The following is an 11,914-nucleotide window of genomic DNA, read 5'->3' as shown; positions in this document are numbered from 1 at the left end:
ACAGTCCCAGGGCCACCAGGACCACCATTAACTTCTATTTCTACCCTTTTTTTGTTTTCTTTATGAGTAATATTGTTTTGCCATAAACCTCCATATGGCTTCACTGATCTTGATTTTATTCAAAAATGGTTCGTGTCCTCTACAGGATTACGTGAGCTACGGCTTCCCATATAGTGACTCTCCTACTATGGTGTCGTCTTCTGTGTGAGGAACTCTCAGTTACTTTTCCATTGGCTCTGGAGTGGGTCTTTACCATGCTGAATTTTGACGGTAGAGGCTTGAACAAATGAATGGAGGCAAAAGGAAGGAAATACTTTTAGGAGACACAGGAGTGCAGTATATGTGTGGATGTAAGGATAGCTGAGTCTGGAAAGGTAAGAACAGGCCATGAAGAATTTGAAAGCAATGAGAGAACCCCATGAAGAATTTTAAACAGAGGAATGACATCATTAGATAAGCATATCAGGAGGGAGGTTAGCTTGGTGTAAGACTTGGTGGTCGTTGAAAGGCTAGTGAAATAAGCTCAAGAAATATAAATAAAGTTGAAACCAAGGTAGTGGCAGTAAAGGTGAAAAGTGGAGAATAAGTATGTGAAATTTTTCGGAGGCAGAATTTATAGTACTGGTGCAGTAATGGGGGAGAGAGTTGAGGCGACTCTGAAGGTTTGGGGATGTTGATGCTGTGACTTTGGAATGGCTGAGTCAAGCAAATTAATATAAGCCTTAATACTTACCATTTTTTTGTGGTAAAATCTCCCTTGGCAAGTTTTAAATTTACAATGCATTGCTATTCACTGTAGTCACCATGTTGTACAATAGATCTCCTGAAATACTCCTCTTATCCAACTGAAATTTTGTATCCTTTTCCCCAAATGCTCCTAATCTCCATTTTGCAACCCCTAGTCCCTGGTAACCATCATTCTAATTTCTGCTTCTGTAAGTTTCATTTTTTAGATTCAACATATAAGTGAGATCATGTAGTATTTTTTTGTGTGTGTGCCTAGCTTAGTTCACTTAGCATAATGTCCTCCAGGTTCATCCATGTTCCTGTAAAAAGCAGGTTCTCCTTTTTTAAGGCTGAATAATATTCCATTGTGTATGTACACTACTTTTTTTTAATCATTCATCCATTGATGGACACTTAGGTGGATTTCATATTGTGACTGTTGTGAATAATGCTGCAATGAACATGAGAGGGCAGATCTCTCTTCAAAAAACTGGTTTATTTTCTTTGAATATATACCCAGTAGTAGAATTGCTGGATCATGTGGTAATTTTATTTTTAATTTTTTGAGGAATTCCATGCTATTGAACACAATGGCTGTACTAATTTACATTCCTCCCAACAGTGTGCGTAAGTTCCCTTTCCTCCACATCCTTGGCAATGCTTGTTATCTCATCTTTTTCACAATAACTATTCTAACAGGTGTGAGGTGATGTCTCATTGTTGTTTTAATTGGCATGTATCTGATGATTAGAGAGACTGAACATTATTCCATTTCTCTATAGATCATTTGTATGTCTTCTTTTAAAAAATGTCTTCAGGTTCTTTGCCCATTTTTAAATTCGGTTGTTTGTTTCATTGTTATTGAGTCATTTGAGTTTCTTATATATGTTGAATATGAACCCATTACTACAAGTGTGTTTTGCAAATTTGCCCTCCCATTTCATAGGTTGTCTCTTCACTCTGTTTCCTTTGCTGTGCGGTAGCCTTTTAGTTTATCGCAATCCTATTTTTCTGTTTTTACTTTCGTTGCCTGTGCGTTTGAAGTTCTGTGAAATTCTTAACCTCACGATCTGATTGCCGATTCCTAACTGATGGGGCACTCAGGATTTCTAACCCCTTCTTTGTTTCTGACCTCTGGTAAGCACTGATAAATTAATACAGTCGTTATGAAAACATCTGAAATTTCAGCCTGTTAATTTAAGAGTTAACAAAATAGGAATAGTTGTTTCATTTTTTAGTGATAAAATGTTACATTTTTATTAAAATTTTAAAGAAAATATAGAAATATAAAATGAAGAAAATAAATATAGAAATACATATTGAGAGATATAAAGTATCTCAAGATTATATGCCCTACCCAGTGATAATTATTGCTAACCTTTTATTATACATCTTTTGTTTTTCCTTTCCTTTTTTCCCCCCTGGGCTTTTTTTATTTTAAAACATAGTCTTGCTCTGTCACTCAGGCTGGAATGCAGTGATGCAGTCATAGCTCACTGCAGCCTTGATCTCCTGGGCTCAAGTGATCCTCCCTCCTCAGCCTCCCATGTAGATGGGACCACAGTTGCTCTCCACTATACCTGGCCAATTTTACAAATTTTTAGTAGACACAAGGTCTGGATAGGTTGCCAGGCTGGTCTCAAACTCCTGGCCTCAAGCGATCCTCCTGGCTCCACCTCCCAAAGTGTTGGATTACAGGCATGAGCCACCACACTCAGTTTATTATATATTCTTTAATACTTAAATTGATGCCCTCTGGAGATTTTTCTGTTTACTCTTCATACTATCTAGTAAAAGCATTTTCATTTGACTGTGAAAATATAATCTACATCTTTTAATGTACACAATAGGTTAAGATTTTCATCATGCTCTTTGATGGTCACCTGATTTTCTCTTGGCTCTTCCATAATTTATGTAACTAATCTTCTCCTTATGGTCATTGAGTTATTTCCAATTTTTAAAATTATATATAACATTAGGATAGGTACATTTCTACAAATATCTTTGCACATTTGCTGATCATTTCCGTAGCATGCATTCTCAGATGTGAATTTTCTGGTCAAAAATAGGAATGTTAACATTTTAATGTATGTTGCCACATTTCTGCCATTAGTTTACGAGATTATTACTTTCTTCCTGTACTGTTGCCAAAAATTCTTTTAAAGTGTCTGCTAATCTGATAGGTGATCAGAGTCTCACTGTTGCCTGGCTCTCCAGGTCCTTAGCCATATCTTGGGATCTTGTGCTGCAGCTGCCATCATGAACAACGAAGACTTCAGAAATCCATCATCTCTCTAAAGGGGATGTTCTTAGTATTGAAAAAAAAAAATTTGAGTTTTACTGCTGCTTAAATTAACTACTTAGTAGTCACTCTTTTTTTTTTTTTTTTTTTTTTTTGGAGATGGAGTCTTGCTCTGTTGCCCAGACTGGAGTGCGGTGGCATGATCTTGGCTCACTGCAACCTCTGCCTCCTAGACTCAAGTGATTCTCCTGCCTCAGCCTCCTGAGTAGCTGGGATTACAGGCATACGCCACCACGCTTGGCTCATTTTTGTATTTTTAGTAGAGATGGGGTTTCACCATGTTGGTTAGTCTGTTCTCAAACTCCTGGCCTTGTGAACCACCCAACTTGGCCTCCCAAAGTGCTAGGATTACTGGCGTGAGCCACCATGCCGAGCCAGTGGTCACTCTTTCATCACTGCTAGATGAACCCTTTCTTTAAGTGATACCTCTGCTACTAAAATGCTTAGCAAGAATCTCTTCAAGGATATGAAATTCCTGCAAGAACCAATTTCCTCTTCCACTCTTGCCTTAGAGAGATACGTTTTTACAAGAAAACATCTAGTCCTCTTGTTTCAAATATATCAACAATATTTGTTTGTATTCGCTTTTTTTTTTCAGTAGGCAAATTATTCATGTTTGGCCAGAACTGAATGGATAATATGTTCTATAACTCGGACAACCAGGGCAGAAGACCCTCCCCAAGTGATGATGGTAATAGTGCAAACTGATTCAAAAGCAGACTTCTTGGACAAGGCATGTGACCAGATTCTGTGGCTTAACTTCTGAACTCCAAAGGTTTACTCATACTTGGGCCTTTCTTCCTTTTTGAATCACACTGACCAGCATTTTGTTGAGAGAACACACACAATGTGGGTAATGTTTCTGTCCCGTCTTTAGTTTTTGATATAGAGACTACTTTGCTATAAAACTGAACTGTGTAACATTGATTAAGATTACTCAGGGGAACACTATATCACAGCAAATGGTTGAGGCAATTCTAAGACTATCGTATTTCATGGTTCCTTCCTTCTCATTCCGCTGGGGCTGACACCTGGCCACCTTTAGTCCCACTTCTATATCAAAGGTTTAATCATGCAGATACTTTTACGATCAATTTTTTTCCCACTTCTTCACCAGAATGTGAGTTATTTAAGGTCACAGAATCTTTGTAAATGATCTTAGTATTCCCCACACACCTATCCTGCCAAAGGATTTATTTAGGATTCAAGAGATACTGAATGAATTAACTTTTAACTATGACTCATGCTTCTAAGGAGGAGTGCAGACATATCAAAGGTATAGTAAATTCCTAAGCTTTTTCCCATTTTACTGCTACCAGGTTTATTCAGGCTACCTCTATTAGCTCACATCTCAAAGCTTTCCCAAGCAACATAGAAGAGATAAATGGCTAACCTTGGCAGTGATTACTCATGGTATTAATCTAGTTCACATCCGAGGAATTTAGTACTACTCAGAATACATCTGGTGTCTAGTGATTCAAAGGTTGTCATTCTGCCTTTTATCTTGGGAGTGTTCTGGTTCTTTGCTCATGGTCTCACCGTGCCCTGATGCTGGTGGATTCCTTTGTTTAAAAGATTTGGCCTCTTCCATCTTTTGGAGGCAAATCTATAATGGCACTACATGATGGAATGCTCTTTGGAATATTGTCTAGGGATGTCATTAAAAGGCACTCTTTACTTTACTTGGAAAGTACCTCCTTAAATCATCCGTGTTTACAATCATTTTCCAAAAAAGTGGGTTAAGATGGGCTCTATCCTTATGACTATGCTGTCACTTTTGAACCAGGATGAGAAATCCATTTGATGGGACTATTCATGTTGGGATCTAGGACTATGAGCAGATCTAGGACTATGAGCAGACAAAAAAAAAAAAAAAAAAAAAATTTGAAGTTTAGGTTTATTTTTCTTTTTCTGCATCTGATGGTATAACTGTCTTTGGAATACTTACATTTCTAACAATTTCCTTGTCCTGAGTCAAATAACAATTATGGACAGATCTATTCTTCATCCTGAACTTCTGGAATTCTTGGCAAAGAGAAAATGTAGCAATTTATGACATTTGATCTATAGGAAACCTATTATTTAGGAAAGATGAGAGAACGATAAATGGAGGAAAATATTTTTCTGGACCAAATGCAGCATTTTTGAATTTTTAATCTGGTCATTGGTCCAAGTCAGTGTTTCCCAAAACTTACTGCACGTTAGAAATCCCTGGGGTGTTTTAATAATAGTAATAACAGTATTAATAAATGATAAATAAAGGCAAAGGTCTCATCTCAAGTACTCTGATTCAAATTTGGGGTTCGTGTCCGGTTGTTTTGATTTTTAAAGCCCTTAAATAATTCTAATATGCAGCCTGATTTAAAACCACTGGTCTATGTGGCAACATCCCATGATATTCTGATACTGCCTTTAATATTTTCTTAACAAATTTTCATAGTTTTCTTAGTTGCTCACAGTGTTTGCAATATTCTTCTGGCATCTCTCAAACATCTTTCATGTTAAAATAAGAAAAATATGCTTTTCATAAAGAAGAGCCTCCACTGTGGATATGTAATTTCTCTCACAATGTGTTTCTATGACTTGGAATAAGCGTGGCTCAAGTATGCAGGGATGGCAATGATTTCTTTGGCTTGGGCTTCTCTGGTTTTATCAGGACTTTGTATCAGGGTCCTTATGTGTTTTCAAACTTATCATCGATCTGCTAATAAATTCAAATTGTTTTGTACCAGAAAATCCTGAATGATTTGCTTTCAGTTGGTTAGAAACAACTATTATCCCTCGCTGAGATGGGTTCCTCCTAACCAGATGCTCTTCAAAGTAAATCACCTCTTGGGCAGCCCAGTCACTATTTCCTTCTCTGTCACCCTTGGCACGCAGGTCTACAGGAAGGCCACGTGACACTTCTCTGTAAAAATAAATGAGATAATAAATGACAAGGTCTCCCGAAAACACCTTTTCAACTTTAGGGTCAATGAACTCTGATCTAAATAAACACTTTAGTGGACCACCAAGAGTCGGACACAACAGCCAGAAGAATAGTCCTAATTTCTTCTGTAATTTTATTTGTTGCAGTTAATTAGAGCCAAATAAAATTGTTATGCAGGGACATGGACTCCTAGCACGTGCACATACATACAGTATTTCATTAAAAATATACTACTGATGTCTAAGGCCCAGCACTGGCTGTCATAGGGACTATACACTTTCATCAGACATAATCTCTTAAGAAACTTACTATCTATCATCAGAGAGCTAAGGTAGGTACACAAAGATGTAAAATACAAGGTCACAGTGATAAGGGCTATGAGACTGGTACACACTAAATCCTAGTATTTAGAGAGAGTCTTTTCCCCCAGCATGAGATAAGGAGAAGACAGTTTTTCAATGAGATCCTAGGCAAAATCATGAAGGTGAGACAACTTTGAATGCTATATTTGAAGAAATTAGGGCAGCTCCTGATAATTCTCTGTCTCATTCTGGCTCCCAAATTACTAAACCAAATACATTTTTCTTCCTAAATCATGATTGAGTGTATTAATTTGTCCCCATTTCTTCCACCTCCTGGCCTAAGCTATCACCATTTTTCTGCTGAACAACTAAAAAAGCCTCTTGACTCTTCTCCTAGTATCCATTCTTGGCCATTGCAATGACTGTAATCAGATTAAAAATATATACATATAATATTTTAAATAATTGTAGGTTTACACACAGTTATAAGAAATACCATGAAGAGATCCTTTGCACTCTTTACCCTTCCTTCAATAGTAATATCTTGCAAAACTATAGAACAATTTCAGAAGCAAGATATTGACATTGATACAGTCCATCAATCGGGTTTAGATTTTTCCAGTTTGACTTCTGCTCCTGTGTGTGTGTGAACACGTGTTTGTGTGTGTGTATTTATTTCTATGCAGTTTTGTCACATACGTAGGCTTCTATATCTACCACCACAGTCAAAATACAGACCAGCCCCATCACCGCAATGATCCCTCTTTTTCCCTTTTTATAATTACCCACCTCTTTCCCATTACCTGCTTCTCCCCATCCCTAAACCCCAGCAACCACTAATCTGTCTTACCTTTCTATAATTTTTTTCATTTCAAGAAAATTATACAAATGGAATTATTTTGGAATTGGCTTTTATCATTTAGCATAATTTCCTTGAGATTCAATCAAGCAGTTGTGTGTCTCAATAGCTCACATTTTTAAATTGCTGACTAATATCCCATCATATTTCATGATATGGATACATCAGTTTGTTTAACCAGTCACCCATCGAGGGCCACTTGGGTTGTTTTCAGTTTTGAGGTCTTACGAATAAATTGGCTATAAATGTTTATGTGCAGGTTTTTGTGTGACTAAACTTTCCTGTCTCTGGGATTAAATGCTCAAAAGTGCATTGTTTGGTATAGTAATTGCACAAATCATCTCGTATCAATACAATCTGATTGGGTCACTCTCTTTTTTAAATCCTTTCAATGACCTCCCATTACTCTTAGCATCAAGCCAGCAGGCCTAGAAAGCCTTGAAATACCTGGGGTCTGCTCTTCTTGTCCAATGCCTCACCCTTCCTCTTCCTCTGCTTCTCTTCTTCAGACACGGGGGCTTTCCTTCCATTTCTTAAATGTGCCATGCTTTTATCCTACCATAGAGCTTTGGAACATACAGTTCACTCTTAGAATTTTTCACTTTTCCGTCCTCTATGCTGTTTAATTAAACTCTCTCTCTTCTTTCATATTTCAGCTCAAATCTCATCCTTGTGGGGGATATCTTCAATGCTACCAGATATCTCCCTCTATTACATGTCCTGATAACACTTTATTATTTCCTTCTGTAGCAAGAGTTTGTATGATGTACTTATTCTTGTGAATATTTGTTTCATGGCCATTTCTTTTTATTGGATCACTACTCTGTGTATCTCACTGTTATTAGTGAAAACTCCTTGGTAGAACCTATGACTTGCTACTGACCAATAGAATATGACAAAGATGATGAGATGCCACTTCTGTGATTCCATTCCTGCAATTCCATGATTGTGTTACATCATTCTCACTTAGCAACCAAGACAGGGGGAAAAAGGGAAAAAGAGGGAGAGACAGAGAGAGAGAGAGAGAGAGTGAGAGAGAGAGAAAGAGAGAGAGAGGATTTGTCTTTCTGGCTTTTATGAAGTAAGCAACCATGTTGAGACAGTCCATCTGACAAGGTACTGCAGGTGGCTTCTAGAAGCTGTGAGCAAGTTCCAGCTGATGGCCCAAAAAATATGTCGGGGTCTTCAGTCATACATCCTTAAGGAAATGAATTCTGGCACAAACACGAAAGAGCTTTGAAGCAGATTCTAACCCAATTGAGTTTCCAGATGAAAATGGAGTCTAGACAAAACCTTTATCTCAGCCTTGTGAGATTCTGCACAGAGGACCCAGGTAAGCCTTGCCTAGACTCCTGATTTCTCCAAAATTGTGAGATAGAAGCTAACCCACTAGCTTCTGTTACAACACTGTAACCATGAGTTATGGTCAATGGCATGGGCACTGAAGTGCTACATATACTACCTTTGGGATTTTCTCATAAAAACTTTCTGCAAGACCCTCCCCAACATTTTCCCCAGGTTATTAGCCTGATTTTGAGTAGGGATTCAAGTACAGTAGACTGTAGGGACTCTGGGCTGTTAATCATTGCATGGGCAGTTGCCTACGGAATGTCTGAAATTATTTAATATAATGTATCACTATGAATTTGGTGATTTCTTATTAAATTAGCTGATATTATTTAGTTTAGCCAAAAGCCTGTATTCTTGAGATATAGAAATAATATGTGACAGCAGGATCAGGGCTTAATACCTTAACAATGAAAGCTGGAAAAATATCAGAATGTCTGAAATTATTTAATATAATGTATCACTATGAATTTGGTGATTTCTTATTAAATTAGCTTATATTATTTAGTTTAGACAAAAGCCTGTATTCTTGAGATATAGAAATAATATGTGACAGCAGGATCAGGGCTTAATACCTTAACAATGAAAGCTGGAAAAATATCAGAAGGTAGGATGACAAAACAACAGGATTATCTTTAAAAATCTCCCTAATGTCTAAAGGAATGAGACTTAGACTGTTCTTATTCTATTATTAGGTCACTTAGTAATAATTCATACAAAAATTGCTGTTTTTCACACCTTTGAAACATTTTTCCTTGGAAATAACTTCAGGTCATGAAGATAAACTTGCCTGACCTTCAGAGTGCCCTTCTTGGGAATGTTTCTCTTCTTTGCTGGTTCTACTATATTTTTACAAATAATGAGAAACATCAGGTAAGCTAGCCAAGAGACCATTGCATTTCACATTCACTCTCCAACCACTAAGCAGAACAAGTGGTTCCTTTTGTAGCCTCATCAGTGCTTTCTATAACATAATCTCCCATCCTTATATATAGCAAAGACAGTCTCTTTCTTTCAGCTGTTTGCTTTCTAATTGCATGGAGTTCTTCAGCCAATTTAGCAATCACTGCACTAATAGAATATTTCCATGCAACCCAAGACAATGTCATAAACTGCAAAAGACAAAGTAAAACTACAATGACAAAGGAATTGATGATTTTTTTTAATTGTAGGAGATGTACTTTACATCAAATTAGTAGAACACTAATGTGATAGTTGGTCTGCAACTGATTAGACTTGCTGTGAATTCTTTTACCCTGTCATCTAGTTCATAGTTCTTATGCTCTCTATCTCAAATTTAGTCATCTTAAAATACACTAAGCTTTCTTTTTTTTTTTGAGACGGAATCTCACTGTGTTGCCCAGGCTGGAGTGCAATGGCGTGATCTTGGCCTGCTACAACCTCTCACTCCCAGGTTAAAGCAATTCTCCTGCCTCAGCCTCCTGAGTAGCTGGGATTATAGGCACATGCCACCATGCCCAGCTAATTTTTGTATTTTTAGTAGAAACGGGGTTTCACCATGTTGGTCAGGCTGGTCTTGAACTCCTGACCTTGTGATCCGCCTGCTTCAGCCTCCCAAAGTGCTGGAATTATAGGCATGAGCCACTGCGCCTGGCAAAATCCATTAAGCTTTTGCATAATAAAACTCATGGCACTCATGTCCATGGGGGTACATTTTCCCCTCACATCCACCATTATATTATCTCAAGGGATAACATTTCCTGCAAGCCAACTTTCTTGCAAGTCAATATGTATTGTTGACTTAATCTGAATTAGTGCTTATATATTTTGATGGGCCAATTCTGTTTCCTTAATGGTGAAAAGTTTGTTATTATACAGTTTGATGATTTAATACTCTATTGACAGTAAGTAATTTTAATAATATGGAGATATCTTTCCAATGTTATAATGATGGATTATTCTTACAACAAAAATACATAGCTAATTTGTTTTTTTAAATAAAGACCAATAAAAGAAAGTCTAAAATAAACAAGAAGTCTATTGTGAAATGATGAAGAGATTTATTAGCTTTCATTATGGTCCCAAAATGTGGTCTAATTAATAGCACTAAACTGAGTCAAGGCTAAAGGCATAGGGGCTAAAATAGAATAAACAAACAAACAAATAAATAAACGATTATGCTGTTTCTTGGCATCAATTATGCCATATATGTGTGTGTGTGTGTGTATATATATGTGTGTGTATATATATACATACATATATACATATATATATATATTTCAAATCCATTTGGACTCTGTCCCCAAAATTATTTTATATTGAATGAAATGTAAACTCATTCTTTAAAAATTAAGACATTTCCACTGACCCCACAGAAATACACATACATATACACAAACAGTGACTATTATGAACACCTCTGTGCACACAAACTAGAAAATGTAGAAGAAATCGATACATTCCTGGACACATGCAACCTCTGAAGACTGAGCCAGGAAGAAATTGAATCCCTGAACTCAGCAATGAGTTCTGAAATTGAATGAGTAATAAAAAGCCCACCAGCCAGAAAAATCCCAAGACCAGATGGATTTACAGCCAAATTCTACCAGAGGTATAAAGAAGAGCTGGTACCAATCCTGCTGAAACTCTTCCAAAAAAACTGAGAGAGAAGGACTTCTCATCGCCTCATTCTATGAGGCTAGCATCATCCTGATAACAAAACCTGGCAGAGACACAACAAAAAAAGAAAACTTCAAGCCAATATTTTTAATGAACATAGATAAAAAATCCTCAACAAAATGCAAGCAAACTGAATCCAGCAGCACATAAAAAAGCTAATCAACTACAATCAAGTAGGCTTTATCCCCAGAATATGAGGTTGGTTCAACATATGCAAATCAATAAATGTGATTCATTATATCAACAGAGCTAAGGACAAAAACTACAATTACTCAATAGATGCAGAAAGGCTTTCAATAAAATTCAACATTCCTTCATGTTGGAAACCCTTCACAAACTATGCACTGAAAGAACATATTTCAAAATAAGAAGAGTCATCTATGACAGACCCACAGCCAACATTATACTGAAAGGAGAAAAACTGGAAGCATTCCCCTTGAAAACTGGCACAAGACAAGGTTGCCCTCTCTCATCACTCCTATTCAACATGATATTGAAAATCTTAGCCAGAGAAATCAGGCAAGAGAAAGAAAGAATGGGCATCCAAATAAAAGAAGTCAGAGTATCCCTGTTTGCAGACAACATGATTCTATATCTGGAAAACTCCGTAGTCTCTGTCCAAAAGCTTTTTGGGCTGATAAACAACTTCAGTAAATTTCAGAATACAAAATCTACATAAAAAATCTATAACATTTCTATACCTCAACAACATCCAAATAGGCAAATCAGGAACACAATCTAATTCATAATTGCCACAAAAAGAATAAAATACCTAGGAATACAGCTGACAAGGGAGGTGAAATATTTCT

The sequence above is a fragment of the Colobus angolensis genome, unplaced genomic scaffold (genome assembly GCF_000951035.1).
Source record: "Colobus angolensis palliatus isolate OR3802 unplaced genomic scaffold, Cang.pa_1.0 Scaffold266, whole genome shotgun sequence".
In the NCBI taxonomy this organism is placed as follows: Eukaryota; Metazoa; Chordata; class Mammalia; order Primates; family Cercopithecidae; genus Colobus; species Colobus angolensis.
Note: the sequence above shows the minus strand (reverse complement) of the source record.